Source organism: Oxyura jamaicensis, chromosome 3, assembly GCF_011077185.1.
Source record: "Oxyura jamaicensis isolate SHBP4307 breed ruddy duck chromosome 3, BPBGC_Ojam_1.0, whole genome shotgun sequence".
Taxonomy (NCBI): Eukaryota; Metazoa; Chordata; class Aves; order Anseriformes; family Anatidae; genus Oxyura; species Oxyura jamaicensis.
In genome coordinates this window covers 33,464,495-33,486,180 of record NC_048895.1, presented here as the reverse complement: position 1 = coordinate 33,486,180, position 21,686 = coordinate 33,464,495, and the positions used below count along the sequence as shown (strand labels likewise).

At 40.5% G+C, this 21,686-nt stretch overlaps 1 long non-coding RNA gene across 1 annotated transcript in view; it reads left to right on the top strand.

The window, feature by feature from the left end:
- The first annotated feature begins 5,326 nt into the window (after positions 1–5,326).
- LOC118163834 overlaps positions 5,327–21,686 on the top strand; it is a 157,895-nt gene continuing 141,535 nt past the window's right edge. The window contains exons 1-2 of the long non-coding RNA XR_004749210.1: positions 5,327–5,524; positions 11,308–11,423. This is a non-coding gene — a long non-coding RNA (uncharacterized LOC118163834). The remainder of the gene's footprint in view (positions 5,525–11,307; positions 11,424–21,686) is intronic.

The window sequence follows — 21,686 nt, the reverse complement described above, 5'->3', positions numbered from 1 at the left end:
AGGAAGCTGAGCTTTCTGCATAAGGTCTTTTCATAAAAAGCTAACATGTACCATAGCATTTACTGAGACCCAGCAATGAGGTATGGAAGAGAAACACGTTGCTTTACTAACTCATAACCCATGTCAGTTAAGAGGTATTTCATGCTTTTATGAGGATGGATGTGGCAAGCCTCCAAGAAAAGGGTGAAAATCATGTAGAAAACACTTCCCCAGTTAGCTAGAACATTGCAGTGATGTAATAGAAGGAATGGTAATCAAAGGAGGGGGAAGTTACTGACACAGATCTGTTCCATGTCATTCAAATTCTTCCTGATCTAAAAATGGGAAGAATAGTGAAAGTACAAGATTTGCTAATAATACAAAACTATTCAGGAAAATCTAAAATCAAATCAACCATGGGGAGTTGTAGGCACTATTATGATGCTGAATGGCTGAATCTGATCTCTCAGGTTATTTTCTCATCTCAGTAAATGAAGAGTGAAGAAACTAGTGCAAATTATATTTGTTCCGTGACACGCAGGAAATAGATATACCCATTTTGGGGGGAAGCATCTCAGGTGTCATTACTGACTGCTCTGACAGTCAGGTAGCATTTGGTAGGAAGGGAATAGAAGTCAAAGTACAGAGCACCATGCCACAATGCAGTCATATCTGGTCTTCTGTGTGCAACCCTGGAAACCCTGTCATTGAAAAATGCAAAGGGTTTTAAGAAAAACTGTAGAGATGGATCATAAAAATGCTATGGAATGACTTCTACCTGACTAAAAACTTCATAGGCTTCCTAGACTGGAAAACAGTGACTGCAGGCAAGGGGATGATCGTTATCTCTAAAAGCAACGAGGGCGAATGAAGAATAGAGAAGGTGAATAATAGGTGGATTTCTCTATACAGTATTTCTCATTCAACAGGAGCTACAAACACTCATTTAAATTCTCAGATAGCTGATTTTAGTCGGGCAAAAGGAAGTGTGATGAAGTCATGGACCCCATCGCCACAAGATATTTTCCTGGACAAAAGCATAAGCAGATCAGAAAAGTATTAGGCAAATTTGAAGACGATGGGTTTGCAAGTAGCTATTAAATATGATGGTGTAGATTCAAACTCTCTTAGGAGGTCTCTAAGCTGGTACCTTGCTGGTAGCTGGATGAATATATCAGGGAAAGAGTTACTCTGTATGCACCTTTTCTTATAGCTATTATTAGATTGGACTACATGCTCCCTCAACAGAGCCTAGGTTATAAATCATATTTTTTCCCCACTTGCTAGCATGAGAAATGACTGAGAGAATACTTGTCAGCCTGATGCAGACGGCGCAACACATTTCTGAGTGAATGGGGAGGATGTTTCTACAGAGCTCTGTGAGGAGGTGAGCTCCTCACAGCATGCCAGGCGAACAGCAGTCGTGGTCAGGGTGCCCGTGTTCCTCCCTGGCTTTCCACGTGGAGGGGATGATGGAAAGTACTACAAGGCAATGTGCTCTTCATTTAGCACAGATCATCAGTCTTAGTCCCAAAGGTGATTGAAAACACATTTTTACAACAGAGAAAATGAATGGCCACAGTTAACTGCGTAGATGGGAATCTGCTCTGGGAAAGTGAACAAAGGCTGATCAGAGGGTTGTGTTCTTGCTGATAGCGTGGCTGCTGATTTTTTTTCCATATCGGTGTCAAAGAGGGAAACCAGCAGCTCCTATGCCAATGAGAGGCCTATCTGCTATGAATGTCAGCACTTTGTAAACTACTTCACTCTACTCCCTGTCTCTTCCCTTCACCTCTAAGCCCCTGCTTTAATAAAAGTTTTGGATGGAGAGAGATTCCCTGCAAGACTGAAATGTGCCATGTAGATGTACTGCAAGTGTGTAGAAGAACAGAGCGTCCTTTTACCATGTGCTCCAGGTTCCACTCACAAAACTCTTATGCTAAAAAGAGTAAGAAAACTGAGTGAGAGAAGACAGGTGAAAAAGTAAACATGCTCTGATCCAGACATAAAAGCTAATATGAAAAGAGGGATCACCAAAACACTTGATAACGAGTCCATGTGAGTAGACTCTATCTTTGAGTGTAACTTAATGTGTTGTGCTGAGGTTCTGAAATGCTTAGTGCATTTTAGGTGGTTTTCTATTTTCCTTTTTGTTTCACTTCTGATTTCAGTCCAAAAGTGGAAAAGCAGGAAATCCCCAAAGAAAGGCAGTTCTGGAGATTTCCAGCTCACTTTGGGGCTCGAGAGATTCAGATAGTTTGGGTAAACCTGTGAACTTTTGGATGTTTATCTGAACTGAACCTGAACTCTAAATCTTCTAAGGATCACCCAGCTAAGTCAAAGGGAGGAAGGCCTATAATGATAATTTTAATGTTCTTTTCTCATTCAGCCATGGATATGACCCTCCACAGCCTCCTGGGAATTTGTGTGCTGCATTAAACAAAGGAAAAGCTAAATAGTGTGTATCACATATGCACAATTAAACATTGTACGCACCATTACAGTTTCAGCTGCTATACATCCCAGTTGCAAGTTGCTGTCTTTGGAGGAGGATTTAGCTAGAAAACAGATGACTGTTTCCAACCTGACGTTGCCTTTTATGATATCTGTCTTTCTTGTCAGTTGAAGAAAACGCTAGAAACAAAATTACTATGCTATAGGGAGCAAAACAATAAAAAGAAAATGAAGCTCATTAGCACTATATAAAGTATGTGTTTATTTCATTCCATTGAATTTTTAGAAGTGAATATAGTAACTTTTTCCTTGTCTGATCTTATAACCACAGCATCTGAGTTTTTGATGTTTATCTGTGGAAACCTCTGGGCAACAGGGAGCAGTTTATAATCTCTCTTCCATGGAAAAGAATTCTGAAGCACTGAAGATTATAACCTTCCTGATGTCAAAAGCAAAGCACTAGCTGATTTTTCTTGCAGATTTTACCAGAGGCAGTTAATATAAGAAATTCATAGCAGAGGTAGTAATGAAGTCAAGATTTTCATCTACTTTGTCAAACTGTCCACACATACCCTATCATCTACCATGGTTATCACTGGTTCAAATTTGTATTCTCATGTCAAATGTAAGGAAGCCATTATGCCTTCCCTGCTTGTTCTCCAGCTGTCATATCTCCTGTCCTTTTGCAACTGTTTCAGGGATAACAGTGGTCTTACACTTATTAAAAAATGTGCAAGGTGAAAACAAAGGGTCTGTGTTCTAGTGCCCTTCCAGATTCAAGAAAAGTAATGGCTATAACAAAATTTCCTTGGTGAATCTGCAAATTAACAGTTTGGCAGCAAGCTGGAAGAGGCAGTATGCTTCATTGTTGAGGTATGGCAGTATGGTGCCCTCAGCTCCTGTCACCTGCCTTGCGATGCCATGCAAGCACTACAATTAGCAGCCTTCCTCCAGTCTGTGGGGAGGGTTAGCGACCACTTGGTAAGGTCTTATTCTCTGGTGGTGCCTTCAATTACGAGGGATAAATCGCAGGCTTATTTCCCAAATGCCTTCCAAAGTTGTACTTTTAATATTTATGACTCTGTTACCACAGCAGCAACCATTTGTGCCTTTTGTGCTGCCTGCCACTGCTAGGGAAATTCAGAAGAGCTCATTTTGTTTTCAGGGGAATGTGGAAGCTATCAGCTGTCACTTTGGACTCTTGGATTTTCAGCAGAGCTTGGCATTCAGTAGGGGCACAGGCTCTCATAAACTTCTCTCTGTGGGAGTGGATGCATGTTGAGATCTCTTCAAAACTTGAGGACTGCTGCTAGGTTCCTCAGGCATATGAGATGTTTGTTGTGGTGTTCAGACCGGGCTCAGTCACAGATTTTTGACAGGGCTCTCAAATCAGAGTTAATTTATGCTTTCAAACAGGAACTATATGGGATTCAGTGACTTTGCAGGACTTCCGTATTATTGAAATTTGGATAGTTTTCTGTTTTCCTGTGCGTGTGGATCCATGCAGGCACAAAGTCCACAGATAGGAAGCTACAAGAGCTGCAGCTTAAGGAACAATTTTCATCAGTCTTTGTGAACAGAGATTTCCAGTTTGGCATACTTGCTTTGCATATCTTCACATGGCACTCAGACTTTCTAAAGTACTGCAGCCTAATGAGTGTGCTTGAATAAAAGCACTCTACAGCCTCTTGAAGCTCCTAGGAACATTGTAGTGGAACAGCTTTTTTTATTTTATTTTATTTTATTTTATTTTATTTTATTTTATTTTATTTTTAATCATAATGAAACCAGTGCAATGAAGCACTGAATGAGAGAAAGAAAGATATTAAAGAACAAATCTTGCGGAGGTAATGGCTTAGGAGAAACATCCATGCCAGCAGGATGCAGGAATGCCTCCTAGATGCACTTAACCTGGTATGTGCAACTGTGTTTACATAGCAAATCAAAGAAGATTAGCTACCATACACAAAGTCCAAGGAGATCTGAACCAGGGGAATTATACTTATTCAGGGAATATAGCACAGCGAACTTTTTATGATCAAGGATTGCTTTGGGGCCTTTCCCACAGATTGAACACTTAGCCTCTTGAGATATAACTGTAGAACTGATTCAAGTATTCACTGTCTTGAAACCTTTTTAGTTTATATTGATATGCATTTTTCCTCTTCTTTTCTCCTACTATTTATAATATTCGTTTTGCTATCCAAAGAATGGCTATGACCTTTTCTGAAGGCAGAGTATTTGATGCGTACTTAAAAAAATGAATACTTGAAAAAAATATTTAGATTCAAGTCTCGTGATATGTTATTCTGGAAACATTTCACAGAGGCTTTACTGAATGCGGGTCACCATCTGCAGTAAGATTCCAGCGCTGATGCTGCTTTATCTCAGAGAGAAAGAGAAACCAAGCAATAAAATTGTATTATCAGTGGAAATGAAAACATTCAAAGGAGTGAAGTATAAGAATAAGCAGTCTCTCACATCCTTAAAAGAGGGTCTTTCAACTGGGGCTTCAGATAAGGAAAAATTTCCACTGGAGGTGCAATTAGGAGAAATAATTGGGTCAGCTGAACTCTGGGTCAGTTGACCTGGACCTCATTGCCTCTTAGGGCTGATTCTGTGCTGAGCTACTGGCTCAGCGGAGCACAGAGCGTGACTATATGTGGTCTTTGTAGAGCTCTGATTCATCCCTTTCTGAATCTGAGTGCAACAGGCTGAAGCACAGACTATTAATATTTCCAGACCATAGGAGAGCCAAGATCCAGATCCAGCTGAGGATCTACACAGTGTGGTTTGGATCCTGCTCGTCCCTTGAGCACTGCAGCATACCATCTCACTTTTGCTTTCCCTTGTTTCTCATATTTGTGAGTCATGCAATTCTGTCGACTCACAGCCTAGTGTCTTCTCTCCTGGTGAGGTCTGAGAATGATGATTAAAGTCTTATGTTCTGTTATGCCACGAGTTGCCATGGAAATGAGCTTGAGGCTGCAGATTTAGTGAAGTATCCTATCTTGTGAAACAAAGACAAGAGGGAAGTGATGCTGTGGGCCAGAAGACTTATGTGAGAGTCTGTTGCCTGAGATCAGCCGAGGTCAGTCTGGCTGTCTTGGTACTTGCTATTTTGTCTTGCAGAATGTCAGGAAACCTCATTAGGATATGTTCCGATTGAGAATTATTTGTTATTTAAATACAGAGTTTAGAGCTTCATTTCCTATATCCTTTTAAAACTAATGGCTGTGAAATTTTGGTTGTTTAGTGACTGAAACGTACTTGCAGAAAAAGGATTAAAATGTGCCAAAAACCTAAAATATATGTGGCAAAATTCAAGAAATGCTGAGAAAAGTACCAACACACCTTATTAGTACAGGATACAGTGGATGTCCAGAGAGGAGTACAAAAACAGCATTATTACAGTGATCTTTGTTAAGCTGTTGAAATAACTGGTAATCTGCAGTCTAGGGACTTCCCATTACAGGGATTTTATCTTCACCTTTGTGTTTTATGCCAGTGGTCCTCACTTCCTTCACATTTGATATGATGCAAAATTATCCAAGATTTTGCAGGCGGGAAGAAACACCTCTCTCTGTACAAAGCTGTTAGAAAGGGTGGTGTGATCTCTGAACAGCCGGTATTATTGTTTCCTATTCAGTGATACTGCCAAGTGTGTAGGAAACAAAATTCTTCCTGTAAAAGTATTTCCTATAATTTCTACCTTAATTTCCACTATGCTGAGTAAAATCACTTCCTGTCCTGGGGTGGTCTTTGTTTTCTCTTTGGGTGTATGAAAAGGCTGGAAAACGGTATGAATTGCTCAGGATTGGCCTTTTCCAGAGCTCTGTGCCGTGTGACCTGCGGGATTGCACTCGGAATTTCCCCCCTCATATCTGGGCCCTGCGTACGATTTATAGGAGAAGAATGGAAGCCCTGACATTCGCAACACAGAAATGTCTATTGCTTATTTCCCAGTAGAACTTTTGGCTTCAAAGATTTAGATGCTTTTCTTTATTAAATGGAGTGTATACTTCAGTGTTTTCAACTCAAAGCCCATCAACATATCTTCATATTCTGTCAAGGGGCCCAGCTGCCAATTCTCAGTGGAAGTGCTGTTAGCAGTGGTGGTAATCCAGCATGGTGGTCTGAGGAAAGGATAGGAGCCAGACGTTTGCATTCAGGCTCCAGTTTTCTCCTGTATTTGGCTACGGTCACCGAAATAAAAGGTTTTAAAAATAAAAACCAAAACAAAACAGTGTCTGCTTTGTGATAAATAATCTGGTCACCCCAAAACCCCCCATTTTTGAAAATGTTTCTCACCTTTGTGTCTCTGTTTCTTGATCTGTCAGCTCTCAGTGGTGCTGTATTTTTTAAAACAAACTTGGCTTTTTGATAGATGGTTTCAGTGCAGTGGTTAAATATGAGAACATAAATGTGTGGATGGCAGATTAGGTTGTTAATTTTGGTCTGTAATTGCAAACTGAGAGTAGAGAAGGAAAAGTTGTACAAAACCAGATTATGTATTTGAGACTTGAATCGCTGCCATTAAATCTCCATCTCTCTCTGCTATGCAAACACGACCCCAGACCTCATATTCTGGCTTCCAGCTCATCCCCACTGTCACCACAGTGGCATTTGGCAGTTCCTGAGGTGAGATAGGGAGCTGAACGTGTGCTGCATGGTGTCCTGCAGCTCTGCCCTGATACAAAACACACTTCCCACCTCCAGGATGTTTTTCATGTCTTCCCTTTCCGAGCCTTCACTCTTCCCCAGCCTTCACAGGATGGTGCTCCCTTTCCTTTAAGAAAAGTTTTATGTTCCGATTGCTAATTTTAACCTGGTTATTGTTTGTGAAACCAATAATTGGAAAAAGTCAGTTATTGGTTAACAGCTTTAGTGGTAAATCAGTTCCAGCAGCTCTTTGCTGCTGCTAGCATGAATCCACGTGCTTCTCAGCTAGAAGCTCTCGTCTCTCTCTCCTCTCTCCCTGAGATTCTTTGCTGGATCCATATGGTGTTGGGGATGTAAGCACTTCAGAGGAGTGTTTCAATATACAGTTATGATTCTAATTTTTGGCGTCAGCTTTTTATTACAAGTTGTTGCCTGGCTGGAGGCGTGAGAGAGTGGGAGCAGAGAGTGCTCTCTACCATGTGTGAAGCAAGGAGACGGCAGGCAGCAGTAGCAGAAACAATACAATTGCATTTCTCTGGAGCATGCAAATGGGGCATGGAGCAATCCCCTTGGCCCATACTTTGTTCGAGAGATCCTACCTATCCCCTGATTGATATATTGGTAATTCTGGGGTTTTCTGTGTGGACCATGACAGTTCTGCTTGGAGGAAGGGTTAGAATTTTGACCACAATAAATGTTGCTGCTCAACTCAGTAGCATGTAAAGTGTTCTGGTCTGGCATGAAGTATAAAATCCAAACCTCTGTTTTAACATAAAATCTAGCCTGGGTACCAGCGATCATTATGTATCCTGTCTTGAGTTTGGTTTTCTTGTAGGTCTAAAAATGTAGTGAAAACGTAAGCAGATGTGTTTTTATGAACACATACAGAATAAATGTCCTGTTATGCATTTTTTTTTCTGTTTTATTTTAGGCCAAAGTTGATACTTACACATAAAAACAGTAAAGGCAAACAAATTTCCAAACAAAACCCTAGTAATAACTGTAGGAGATGGTGAGAAAGTATCAGAGATGTAGAGTAAAATCTTCTGACTAGCACTTACAAAACACAGAGATGAAAAGATAAAATTGAACTCAAAAAAAAAAAAAAAAAGAAAAATGAAAAGAAGTCAAGGAGAGATATGCTCAGATTTAGGCTCTGTTCTGAGGTGATCTTGTGTAGCAGCCTCAGCTGCTATCAGACATTATTATCATATATGCACAGCACCACACACAATTCTCCCTAACAAAGCACTGATGCACCATGGTTGATAGGAAAAACAGAATAATTAGAGGTTCCCTGGGACACAAAGGGATAGAATTTCTAAATTTACTAATTTCTAGTCCAACATCAGCCCTGCTAACCATAACCTGGCCACTTTGGGATTGAACAGGTCCCTGAGTACCATGTTGTCCCACGCTCTGAGATCTGCTGGACTTATAAAAGGAATAACAAGAACTAGGGCAGTCCTGTTGGTGGGCTGAGGGAAAAGCCACAGGCGTGCCCTGGGGAGGTGGCTCAAGGCTGGATTTGTTGGGCTGTAGCACACTGAAGCAGCTGGACGGAGGCTCCTGAGGGGGAATAGTGAAGGCTGGAAGTTCCCAGGGAGGTAGCAGTGCCAGCTTTGTGTGGTCTGGGTGTCTTATTCTGAGGTGCTTACATCTCCTTACAGACTACACAGGGAGCAGAGGTGCCTAAATGAGAGCTAAAGATCCCACATAGGGGTTGGGAGTGAGATAGAGTGCATGTTCTCATGTATTGTGCTTGCCTGTAAGAGAAAGCTTTGTGGTTTGTTAAATTTTGGTTGAGTTTTGGATGTTCCTGAAGGTAGTCAGGGAACAAATGAGTGTACAGAGTCCTTCTGAAGGAGAAAAAGATGGAAGTATTCCATAGAGATGTATTAAAGTAAATCCAGAAGTGAACTGATGACTTTACAACCCTCAAGCAAAGTATTCCAGATCATTTGTCTTGTGCAATGGGATCATGCATGAAATATGAAAATGTGTACATGACCTTCTTTTAAACTGCTGTGATTTACTGCTGCCAGAATGATGAGAGAATGAAGATGAGCGTATGAAGAAATCAACATTATGTGTGGTTGCGAAATGATGCTAGGTCTTATGAATCCTCCTTGAAATCCTTTAACCACAAAAAGTCTGGTGCTTTGCTCAGATGTTGTATGGTGGATATCTCATCCACTCTGATTCTGAAAGGCTTTAGCTCTCTAAATGATTTTCAGGAAAGTTGTGTTTGCCTTTCTTTAGTACATGTTTATCTTTTATGCAGTCTTTGGAATTCACATAGGTGGTGTTCTCATATTTTATTTTATTTTTTAATTTCTGAAAACAGGAATTTTTTTATTTCCCTCAGCAGCATGAAATAGTAAAATTTACCTTTTTAGGTTATTCAGCAACCTTTATTTACCTTGCATGGCTAAACGTGAATTTTTTTAAAAACTACTCTACTTTAATTGATATTTTCATATTTATAATTTGTCATGTTTCTCCCATTTTCCTTAGCCTTCTCAACATCTTTGTTCTGCGGCTCCTGTCTTCAGATGACAGTTCTGAAGCAGGCCAAGGAATAATGGAGGGAACCAAAAATTTTGGCTTTGTTTCTTTAGAAGTCTTCAGAAGATGTCATTAATCTGCTGAAGTAAAAAAGAACAAAAACAAACAATCAAAAAATATATATAACATATATTTTGAGCTTAAAAAAAAAAGGGGGGGGACACAACATGGCCTTAAAATTATAATACAGTTGTGTTCAAGACAGGATCGTAACGTGACTTCTGGTTTTCATTACCTGTCACTGTTTTCTACAGAGCAGGAATAAATGTATCTGATATTTACAACTATTTTTTTTTCTCATTTTCTCTATGTGCTTTTGAGAACAACTAGCGCATCAAGTGGCATGCCTGAAACCTCGAGCGGACATTGTTTTCCAAACATACTGAGTTCTCAGTGTCAGTTCTGTTGGCTGATTCAAGCCAGGTGCCCAAAATCACAGGTTACTTTTGAAAATCTTTAATGGGCTTTGACCTAACCAGAGTTTTGGCCTATTTAAGAACTATCGTATAAAGTCAGTGCAGTAGTCTACATGAACTGCATGCCAGTCTCAACTCTTTCTCCCACCTCCCTGGGACCCCTGAAATGTGGCAAGGCTTTACTGGACCAGGGAGTTTCAGTCTCTTCTTCTCAACTCTGTTGCATCTCTTGTAGCAAAATTTTCTATTGCTACAGAGTCCTTGGCTGTAGGGCTGTGAGAGCAGTAGAGTGCTCCTTCATGGCCCAAGTAATTTCTGCTTATGATAATGTTCCTACCAGAGATGCTGGCTGAAAGCCCTTGCACATGAAACTGTCTTCAGTAACATGCTTCCTTTCTTACCAGAAGGGGAGGGGATGACATCTCTTTCCCTGAAGCTTGCGGCCATAGGGCTTAGACTGGTCAGACTTTCCCTTACTTCTGGTTAAAAGTAGCCAACATTTGGTAGGACAGGGCTGTGTCCTCAGGGGAATGCTGCAGAGAGCGTGTTAATTGCATATGCGTCTCAGCTTGTGGGAAGTTTGGCTGTATGTGGGACTGATTCACCGTTACTTTGTGGTTGTGTATGACACAGAGAGATTTCTTTCACTCGGATTTATTTATTTATTTTTTTGGGGGGGATTAGAAAAACTGTGTCAGACAAGATCAATCATTTTAGTCAATTTCCAGCCTTTTGATGAAAAATCACATCCTGTAATTTTTATTACTATTGCCATATGTTATTTTTATTGCCATAATTTTCAGTCAGATGTGTAAGTTTGTTTTTATTTTCAGAAGAAATTTTTTGCCTTGAGCCTATATTTAAAAGTGACTTTTTTTCTTAGGGTCTAATTTGGCAGAGAGCTGTCCTTCAGTAGGGACAAGATCAGCTCTGGGGGAGCTTTGTTTAGGTGTCAGGATTTTGGGACTGGCCTTAAAGTAGATGAGTCGCTTGAAAGGTAGCACTTTGTGGGAGCAGAGGGAGAGGAATCATTCTGTTTGTGTCACTTTGGGGCATTCTAACCATCACATTTCCTGGTTGCACAGCTCAGTTTTGTTCAGCTGTTGCTAGCTGTGTTCCTGTTACCACAGCACAAAAGCTGTGGATCTCCAGAACAGCACACTTGGGAATGAGGAGCTGATGTCCACACTGAATGCATCTCAGGGAGTTTACCTTGGACTCTTCCTAGGTGGCTGGAGTGCAGTAGGTGTGCTGCTGGAGTGGAGCTTCCCATTTAGTTATGTCACCCAGACTGTGAGCCTCAAGGCTGTTTGAAGTGAGGGAAAAAAAAAAAAAAAAAGCATGGTAAGTGGGATGATGAAGACATTTTCTGCAAAAGCTTGTTCCTAATTTGAAACAGAAAGCTAGTGTGGTCACACTTCCTTTATTTCTTATGCTCAATGATTCCTGACACTTTATCCTCTACGTCAATATCCCTCACATGGTTCAATTTTCAGAAATATAGCTGTACTGTCATGCAAACGTAAGCATTATTTGCTTTTCCACTACAAACAAACAAAAAAACAAAATCTAGTATTGGAAAAAGTCCTGTGCAATGTGCATTAAAATATGTGGGAATGATTGTACTTCCTGTGTGTCACATCATTGACAAGTCATCCGGAGAAGCATCTCGTGTGCAATTTTCATCAATTCAAAATGCGGAGTAATTTTCACATATTCAGTGACCTTCAGCAGGAAGTTTTTCAAAGCCCTACGCTACCTACAGTCTCAGCTATGCTTTTTACCTGACCTGGTTTCTCTTCTCCTTACATTTCACTATCACTTTTAAATAAACTCCACTTCCACCATATTTTGGTTTATTACCTACCTTCTGAGCCAGAACCACAAGTGATAATGATGTGATATACTTACCAACCCCTGCACATCTTAAATTTGGGAGCAAGAGGTGTCCTGTTATGTTAGGATTGTCTTCATCCATTAATCACCTGTGTAAGTAGACCTACAAATCCAAAGAATATAATGCTATGTTAGCCATGTTTTCTATGTCTGTATGTTCATAGGAAAGCTATGGTCTAGCATCTCTGGATGTTTCTAGTATATTAAATATATACAACAAACAACCATTAACGAATTTTAAAACTGTGATGCTTATCCAGCCCACTCAGTGCTCTTGAATGTGAGCCAACATTAATTCAAGCCCAGTTGATCCTAATAAGTAACTAAGACCCCATTTCATAAACATGCAATTCTAGCTTGTTATTTCTGGCACTGCCGTTAAGTAAAATTCTCTACCCTCAGAGCGACAGAATTAAGGGATTAGGGATAAACTGAAAATCGTGAATAATACACAATTTATTCCTTCTCTTTCTCCCCACTGAAGACAACTCTAGAGAGGGTTAATAACTGCTCTCAGTCATGCACCTTTTCTTCTGTGAGTCATGCATGGGAGTGCGACTGGCCAGGGCTATGGATTTGCTTATTTGAGTGGAGTCTGTAGGATCAGATGGAATATCTGGTACTTTCTATTATTGTCAGAGGTTCGCTAGGACAAGGCACCACTGACTGCATTAAAAACTACTACCTACACCTGGTAATTTTGAACAAGGATCTGAAGTGCATCCCTAATGTGTGTTGTCCCATCACATTGTTCTTTTCAAAAGAGACCAATGACATTTCAAAAGAATCTGGTTATTATTATTATTATTTTAACTAAGATGCAATCAGTGGCATTTCTTACCATGGTACTTTTTATAATCTGGAACATGCATTATACTTGTTCCTTAAACAGATTTTCTCTTCTAGGATTTTGCAGAAAGATATTCAATAAAGATCTTGTGGAAAACTTTGCAGCAAATTTTCAGGAGGTACATTTTATTGCATAAAATCCAGTGAAGTAGGAGCTCATATTAAAGGAAGATATACAGAAAAAGGGTGTATAACTCAGGACAGACACTTCTTACTCAGCCTTTCTCTCTACTGTGCCACTGGATTTCTCGTGCGGTGCTAAAATCTTAGAACTGTAGGATATAGGTTTAGGACTGTCTATTCATGTGTTTGTACAGTGCCCAGTCACTGCTGTCTCTGGCTCTCTGAGCTTCTAGGCACCAAGGAGATATGGAAGAGGTAAGACCATGCTTCACCTCTCTCCTGAAGTGAGAATTACTCATTTGCATTCAAAAGGTCTGTGCAGCTATCTGAAGTCATCTTGCTCAACCTCTGAGCCTTCTTGCTAGTTCTGCATTGCTCATATAATGTTGTACTGTTGCAGAGCTGTGACAAAATTAAAAAGAGAGGTCTAGTAAAATTAAAAGTCAGGATAGTAATGGTGTTATAGGCTTGCTGCCTTCTTTATTCAGTGTTGGTGATTAGCTGTGCTATTCAGGAGCACTCAGTAATTTTTCTCAAAGGATTGCTAATGTGATTGTTGTTCTGTGCTTTCTTTTTTTCTTCATCATGTGCAATTATTATTTTTATCAAAGCATGTGGGGAGAGTGCTGTGCTTGCAACTGTATGAAGAATACCTTTAGAAAAGGGCAACTCAATTTATAAGAGAAATCAGGTGTATTGCTGTTAAGTTTTGGGTCAGTAGCAGGGCACCAAGTGACTTGGCTTTCTTCAAAAACAGACTAAGGCTTTTGATTTCTGAACAGAACAGGGGAATGCATGCAACCCACAGAGACTGGAGTCTCTCCAGGCCTATCTAACATAATGAGAGAATTCTTTGTGAAATACATAAAATGATGACATTTTAGTGGTGAGTGAAATGTCTGATTACTTTTTCCATAACTTAGAATAATTGCAATGCTCTTTTGCAATCCCGTTCCCGGTGAGGACTTGGAATGTGTAACCTCAACATATATCTACCTTGGAGACATCTCCAGGGCAGCCTGTGGTGATATGGGAAAAATGGGTTGAAAAGTCTTTTTTTAAAAAAAAAAAAAAAAAAAAAAAAATTTAAGCCCCAAAGAAAAGCTACACGCATGTTCGTCTGGGAAGACATCCAGAAGATGAATTCAGAGTCACAACCGCAAGTTTGAGGAGAGGAAAGCCGGTCTGGGCAAGGCTTGGTGAGTACTGTGGTGGCCAAGCAAGATGAGGGGAGTGCCAGCATCCCACAGCCTTTTGCAGAAGGGGAGAGATGGCACGCAGCGGGTGACAGGCAAAGTCTGGCTGTCTCCTGACTTGCTTGCCCCCGTGCCCTTACAGGGGTGCTGCAAAAGTGCTTTAACTGTGAAGGGTGGAAAGACAGGAATGGATAAAATTTGTGCTCCCCCCTGCTGAAATGGCTGCAAGACATCTGCATCCATCTTAGTTCTGACAATCATTAATGTGATTGTCACTGTAATGTGTCAATGTGTGAGGAATAAGTGAATAATAAAGAAGGGATTTTAGCACTTTGGCACACAGAAGAGGGTTTTAATATCATGTGATGCCTCTGGTTAGCATGGGTTGTGGCTTAGCATGATCTTTCACAGCAAAAATTATTTGTTAAATTTAAAGGCAGAATGTACATCTAGCTTTCAGCAGCAGTAAAAGAACAATTAAACTCTATTTGAATTGGTCTTGGCACTCAGGACATACATGCTCCTGCAGTAGTAGAAATGCTCCTAAGCACTGTGTTATGACTTCTTATTCCTTGTATGGAGACACTGAGTGGCTCTGTCACAGATTAGCATTGTCCTGATGCACGCTATAGGCAGCAGCAGCAGCAAAAGATGGTATCTGCCCTGTGGAAATGGCAACTGGACATTCAGGAGGAATCTCATGGGTATGGGGACCATAGCCACTGAGAGTTGCAGTGCCATATGAAACAGGAATAGAAAGGAATTGGTAGATATGTCTGAACAGCAGAGTTAAAGGTAGACCCAATTTTTCTGTTCTCACCAACACCATATCCCTGCTAGCTGCGTGCTGTGCACACTTGGTCACTGAGGACAGAGGATCTATTGCTCGACACAGGTGTTTATCACACTGTTCATGGATACTTCTTTCATATTTTTGATTGTATATACAACAAAAGATACTTTCTCAAAGAGTAGTTTGCAGCTGGACTGTAATGACACAGCATTTCATGGGGACACAGAATAACCTGAACGTCTGTTTCTAATACAAAAACATTAAACCATTTAAACCTGGACCAGTTTTATTGATGAGTTAGACCATGAATAGTAGTTGCCAGTGTGTTGCAAAGGAGATAGTGTCAAGAGGTAGAAGGTCTGGGAAGGGATAGTAGCAGTTGTATATTGACAGAAGATGAGCTAGGCTACATCATCCATCTTTGCCAAATTAATTATTTGCTTCAATATTTATAAAAGTGAATAGGAAACAGATGGTAGAAATGGAGATGCCTGTCAGGTTTTTTGTAATGGAGAAAGGAGAAGGATTGAGAGGAAATCAGAATCCCACCAGAAGAGGGGAACAGGAAATTAAAATGTCAGACAACTGACAGAACTGCAAGACCACACACAAATATAAAGAGGTTTCTCATAGGATCTCTAGAGCATTTTAAATTAAATCTTCTCTCTTTTACCACCCAGAAATCAGAATAAAGATGAAAAAAAAGTTCAAAACACGCACCTCACACCTTCAATGCTCTCCATTAGAACATGGTATATTGAAAAATTCTTCAGGAACACATCTGAGCAGTTTAGAAAGGTGCTACTATTACATCTAGTGAGAAGACTCAGAGCAGAGGAGAAGGGGAACCTCTGATTCATGATTTGAGTTTGGTGGTATCCATGTCCTTGTTCTTGGTGCTAAGAATTTGGTCTGCATTCTGCAAAGTCCCGTGCTGTGGTAGGAAAAGGTCTTGCAGACTAGGATTGACAGATCTGTGTTTTGTCTGCAGCCATTCTGAGCTCCAGTTGAGTGTGGTTTGTCCTTACGTTTGACTGTGCTCAAGCTAATTTCACCTGAGGAACAAGAAGTGAGAGGAGGGGGCAAGGAGTACTGCTGGGCAGGGGTAGCCTCAGAGGAAATGCTACACCTAGGACATCAGATGGTAGAAGCATGAGAATAAGGGAGTAAAAGGACAGGGAGCTTTCATGATGAACAGATTTGGTGGAAGTGTGCCAGGTGCATTAACTGACGGGCAGCGATCCCAAATCCGCGTGGGAGCCTGAGAGTCCCCCTTCGGCATTGAGCAACACATTCTCCATGCGTGCCAGTAGGAGACAGCCTAAAAAGCTGAGCTGCTTTTTGTGGAAATCTGTTTGTGCTGCATCATTATCTGAACAGGATGGGTTCCGAAGGAAGTTGCAAGTCCAGACAGGGGTACCGGTCTCTTCCCCTCTCAGAAGTGCTTCTGGTTTTAAGCATCCTTGGGAGCACAGGGAGGTATGCTCTTTGCCCAGCACCCTTCCCAGCCGGGGAGGGTTTGCTGCTGCTCTTTAGCTGCCCATTGCTTATTTCTCTTGATATTCAGCAATCATCATGGAATAAGGGCTGTCTGCTGACCTTTCCTTCAACAGTAAATGCTGAGCCAAATGGGCTGCTCTGCTGAGATATGGATGTTTTTCTTTCGTTCTGTCTGTCTTGTGGTAGGGTTTTGTATGTCTCCCTTTGACTTTGGCCAAGTGCCTCGCAAGCTACGGACTCTGAATGTTTGCCTTATTTGGAGAAAATATATAGGCTCTTCAGTTGGTTTGACCTCCAAGTAAGTTTTCTACTCTCCTTTGACCATTTTTGCCTTGCCAGTCTTCCCATTGAGCTTTCTTCACTCTTCCATATGTTCACTGATCCCTCTTCCTTCCTCAATAAATAGAAGAAAAAATTTTAGTATCTGCTGTTAATTGTGCCTGAGTACTTCTGCTGGTGTTTGATGTTTATCCCAGGAAAAAGATATTTGTAGGTTCACATTCACACCAGGTCAGCAGATGCTGCTGCTGAGGATTGTACTGAAACTTGTAAAATAGCTCACTTTAATCAGGAGCAGGCACAGGTCTGCCTCATAAATCTGTTGCCCACTGTGTTTTTGCCTAGACTGGCAAAGTCAGGCCTTCTCAAGTGGACTCTATAGATGAACTCCATGAACAATAATTTATTGTAACTCCTAGTTCCAACAGTAGCCTTTTCAGCTTGGTATTGGTGAATATAACTACAATGTTGAAGGCAAAAGCTAGTCCCTCTGTTGGGCCACTGAGATCAAGAATAAGCCTTCTGGATCAAAAGCAGACCACAGTCCACCAGCAAAATGGCTTTGTCTGCAATTAGCTCTTCCTCCATTTAACAACTGGCAAACCACAACAACAAAGTGTGGAGCAAAACTTGGCATGGTGGAGTCTTTGGCCAACGGCAATAAGATGCCTGCCAAAAAGATGGATTTTGTGATTTCCTCTGTATTGGCTTTTAAAAGGAGAAGTGTTGGAAGGAGAGGAGAAATAAAAATTCAAATAATGCAGCAAAAATTCAAATGGTGCAGCAGTTCAGGGGCAAGCAGAGTGTTGGATCCATTCTTTGATTGTCTGAAGGTCTGAAATGGAGGTTTTCCATAAAGTCTTGGTTTTGCATGGCATTCATTGTAAGCAGATAGTGTAGAAACAGCAAATACCTTTGGTTTTGGCTGCATACTAGAAGGAGAAGGAGTTAGCACTTTTCCCTTTTGCTTTTCTTCCTTCTTCCAAACACTGAGAGCTTTAGCAGGTGCCTCACTGGCAGTCTGATACCTTGGGAAGCTGGTGTTTCCAAAAGATCAGATATAGGTTTGTCTGAAGTTATTCATTTACTGACCATGTGAAGAAGTGAGGAACTATCAGATGTGGGATGTAACTAACATCTTTGTGTCAGTGTCTGTGCTGATCACTGAACGAGATCAAACTCACCCCTGAAGTAGGGAATGATGAGTGTCTTGTGTAATTTTCATCTGTCTTTCACCGGACTTTACTTCCATTTAAGATAGGTCTAAATTCATCCCAGAAGCTACTCCAAAGATGAATTGTATCTGGTCCATTGAATTTGTGACCTAAAGGCTGAAAGGAAGACATATATGTTACCAAAATATTGCCTGTGATTAACTAGGGAGGAAAAAGGGTCCAATTCCTTACCCTAGAACATTCTTCTTCTTTTTTTTTTTTTTTTTTTTCCCCTTACTATTTATTTTTTCAAGGATCTGACAGAAGCTGGTTTGTCCTTGGTAATGGCCTGCTTGGAAGAAATCTTGAAGATATTTACTTCCTTTTCTCTCCACTTAACTGAAAACTGAAATGAGAAATACCCTCCTGTATGTGCTGTCTTGCCATTCTTTCTGCCTGTCCTGCCACCACTGCGCTCCCACAGGGCTGCTGTAAATCATGGAGAGTTGTCACTGATGGATAGGAGTGACTTGGGTACTGTTCAGTCCTGCAGAGGAAATGCATTTGTAGACAGGGAAGGAGAAGGATCAGCATTAGCACTATATACAAGCAACTGATGTCTTTTTCAGAGTTAGGCTTATCCGTATTCATAATGTGCCTTTCATAATGTTTCCTTCACCTGCAGGGCTCACAGACCCTTGCCTCTGGTGTGTTGCCTCCCTCTGCATTGGTCCCCACCTTACCACAGAGCTGCTGCTGTCTGTGTGGTCTTTGAAATTTACACGGTTTGGTGGCAACCAGTAGGGAGGGAAAATAACGTGTTTTATTTATTTAGAGTCAAGCGCAGTTTAAACTCCATTCTAAATAAATAAAAACTCTTAGCCAGATTTATATAAATAAAAAAAGCAGATTTTCCCCTCTCATTTGGCTGCTGTGGAGCAGCATCAGTTTCAAGACCACACAAGGAGCTGTGTCGACAGCTCTGAAATGTGCGGTAGAGGCAAAGGTAGGAAGGACCTTGATAACTTGCTTTGGGCTTCTAATGCATCGAGGTTCCCTGCCTGCATAAAGGAGTAGCCCTTGTACTTTCGTGGGTTAAAATATTAGAAGAAAGCTGGGAGCGTTTTATGTCTTTGACAGAGGAATATTTCTATAAAAGACCATTTTCTCTTCAGATTGTTCATCCATTCTGCACCAAGACATCTGGGTGAATAGGATAGGATCAGCTGGCACAGCTGAGTGCTGTTATTTCAGTCTTTTAGCATAACCTACAGCCAATTGAGCACCCATAAAAAGCAGTGATTTGAGGAAGAAATGTTTTATTCTTTGGAGGCTGATCACATTTGGCCTCTGGGGCTGAGTCTGCATTATGCAGTGGTTCCCAGTTCCATCAAATGGTGCTCCCACATGGGTGCTGACAGCGCCGTGTCTCCGGTTACAGCCATCACTTAGGGGAACTCCAAGCGTGGTTTCATTTTCTTGGGAATGAAATGTATTAGTTATGTCTGCACAAGGTCTCAGATCTCTCTTCACTTTCAGACCTGCCAAGATCTCAGAAAGGGTGACAAACAGCTGCTATGCGGAGCACCTGGGTTTTGTTACTTCAGCTGAGAGATTACAACAGGCCCTGAAACAGAGATCATCTGTAAGTGGGATCTCCTGGTGGCAGCATCTGCCCTGCTGCTTGCCGCTGAGGATGGGCTGGAGGACATGGGTCTGCTGGTTGCAAGAGTAGACTGAGAACAAAAAGGGCCCAATTAATGATTGTTATTTTGTGACTGGTCAGAGGCAGCTACAAATTATGACTAAAAAAATATTAAAAAAAAAATAAATCAAAGAAACGCTCTTGCAAAGCAAAGCCTTGCTAGAAATTCATTACCTCTTTCATATTCTGAACCTCCTTGGGCTGGAGGACAAAATGACCAACAGATGTTAGTCACGTTGAGGAAAAATGTTAAAGAATAATTTTTTAAACATGTCTTTTTATAGCTTACTTTACACACTTTGTATATTAATTTAAAGTTATGTATGGTTATATACCCCACAATACTTCTGCGCTGTCTTGCTCTGTTAGTAAAACACCAATTCACTTTTCTCTTCCCACTTAATGATGCAGCTGGGGTCACAGCTTGTCAGAGGTAATGGTGTCAGAATGGCACAGACTCCCAGTCTTTTTCACAAAACCCTTATCCTTAAGGTACTTAGTACATCTCAAGGCTGGATTGCTGAATGGTCCCATTTACAGAAAAGTGCTATTTTTCTTTGCACAAGTCATCATCCACATCATCCTACTCCTACTTCTGCTGCACCAGTCTTCAGATGTTTGCTTTGGTTGCCGAAAAGCCTTTGACATGGAAAATGGTCTCTGCCCCACTTGCTCAGCCCAGAGAGATGAAGAGTCTCTTCCTTGCTCCAGGTGGTGGAGAGTCACTGAGTCTTTTTTTTGGTAAGACTGCTTACCTTTCTAGAAAATGAAATTTAATTTTGAAAATGCAGTTGATGTGTGAACATAGCATGGTATAGGCTCACACTTCCTTTATATAAGGAATTTCAAGGCCCCCAAAACTGTTGGGTTGTGGAATAAGTATTTGTGTTAAAAAGAAGCTTTTTTAATGCTTTCTTCTATGAAAATAGAGTGTCAGTGGCAATAGACTCTAGGTGCAATAAACAGTTTCATGTGGTTATTAAACACCCTGGTCTTGCCTTATAATTTAACCAGCCATAAAAGTCATTTATTGCATTGCATGCTGAATTGCCATGAAGGACATCACTTACTGCAGCGTTCCAAGTAACTGCACCAAAGAGACTATTCATTTTCACAACAGAGAATTAAAATTATTTACCCGATTTTAGCTCACAATAGTAATGTGAGATGTTTAAGCCCTTGAAAATAATTTAATGTGTGAGCTTTAGTTCTTTTCTAGAAATGATAGTTGAGCTATTAGCACTGAATCAGAAAGCAGATGGTTCTGCACCTCTTGTGTTGCTGACTATGAAATATTGTATTCTCTGACAGCAGTGAGCTCCTGGAAAAACTGGGTAAGTTTACAGAAAACAGCCACAAAATTATGAATACTGCCAGATCTAGGACTTGGGTTTCTGAGTGACATAGATTTACTATTCCAGTTTAATTATTTTATTAGAATTCAGTGTAAATGTTTGATCTGAAACATCACAAATATTCCAAGTAATACAAAATAAAAGGCTATGTGGGAGGTTACGTTTAGTGAGAATAAACAGAATAATCTGTGTAATTGTAGTCAGGCTAATCTGACACTGATTCTGAACAAAAATCATGAAAATCTTCTTAGGACATACAATTAGATAAAAGTTATAAAGTAATTGTTGCCAATGAATATAGCTTTATTTAAAACTACTCTTGCCAAATAACTAGATTAAGTTTTACTTTTTGTTGATAAAATTAAATGTGCTGACAAACTGCTCACAGATTAGGCTAAAACAATCAGTCGGAGATAAAAACACTGTGTTGCAAAGATTAAAAACATTTTGTAAAAGTTAGGTAAACTTTTACGTAGAGGTTATCATCTCAAAGCTTTTACATATAGGTTATAATTTCAAAGGTTGAAAGTTTTTTTGGTTGTTTGTCTTGTTTTGTTTTTCAGTAAGGCAGCCACACTAATTGTTAACCCAGTACTATTCAGTTGACCCCTTTCCTCCAGTTATTTAGAAATAAATATGCAGTTATTGTTAGAATAATCTCCTGATCTAATTACACTTTGTGCTAGGAGGACCTTTTTGCTGATTGGGTGGGACTATTGGATAGGTTACATTTGGAAGAACAGACATTTTATCACAG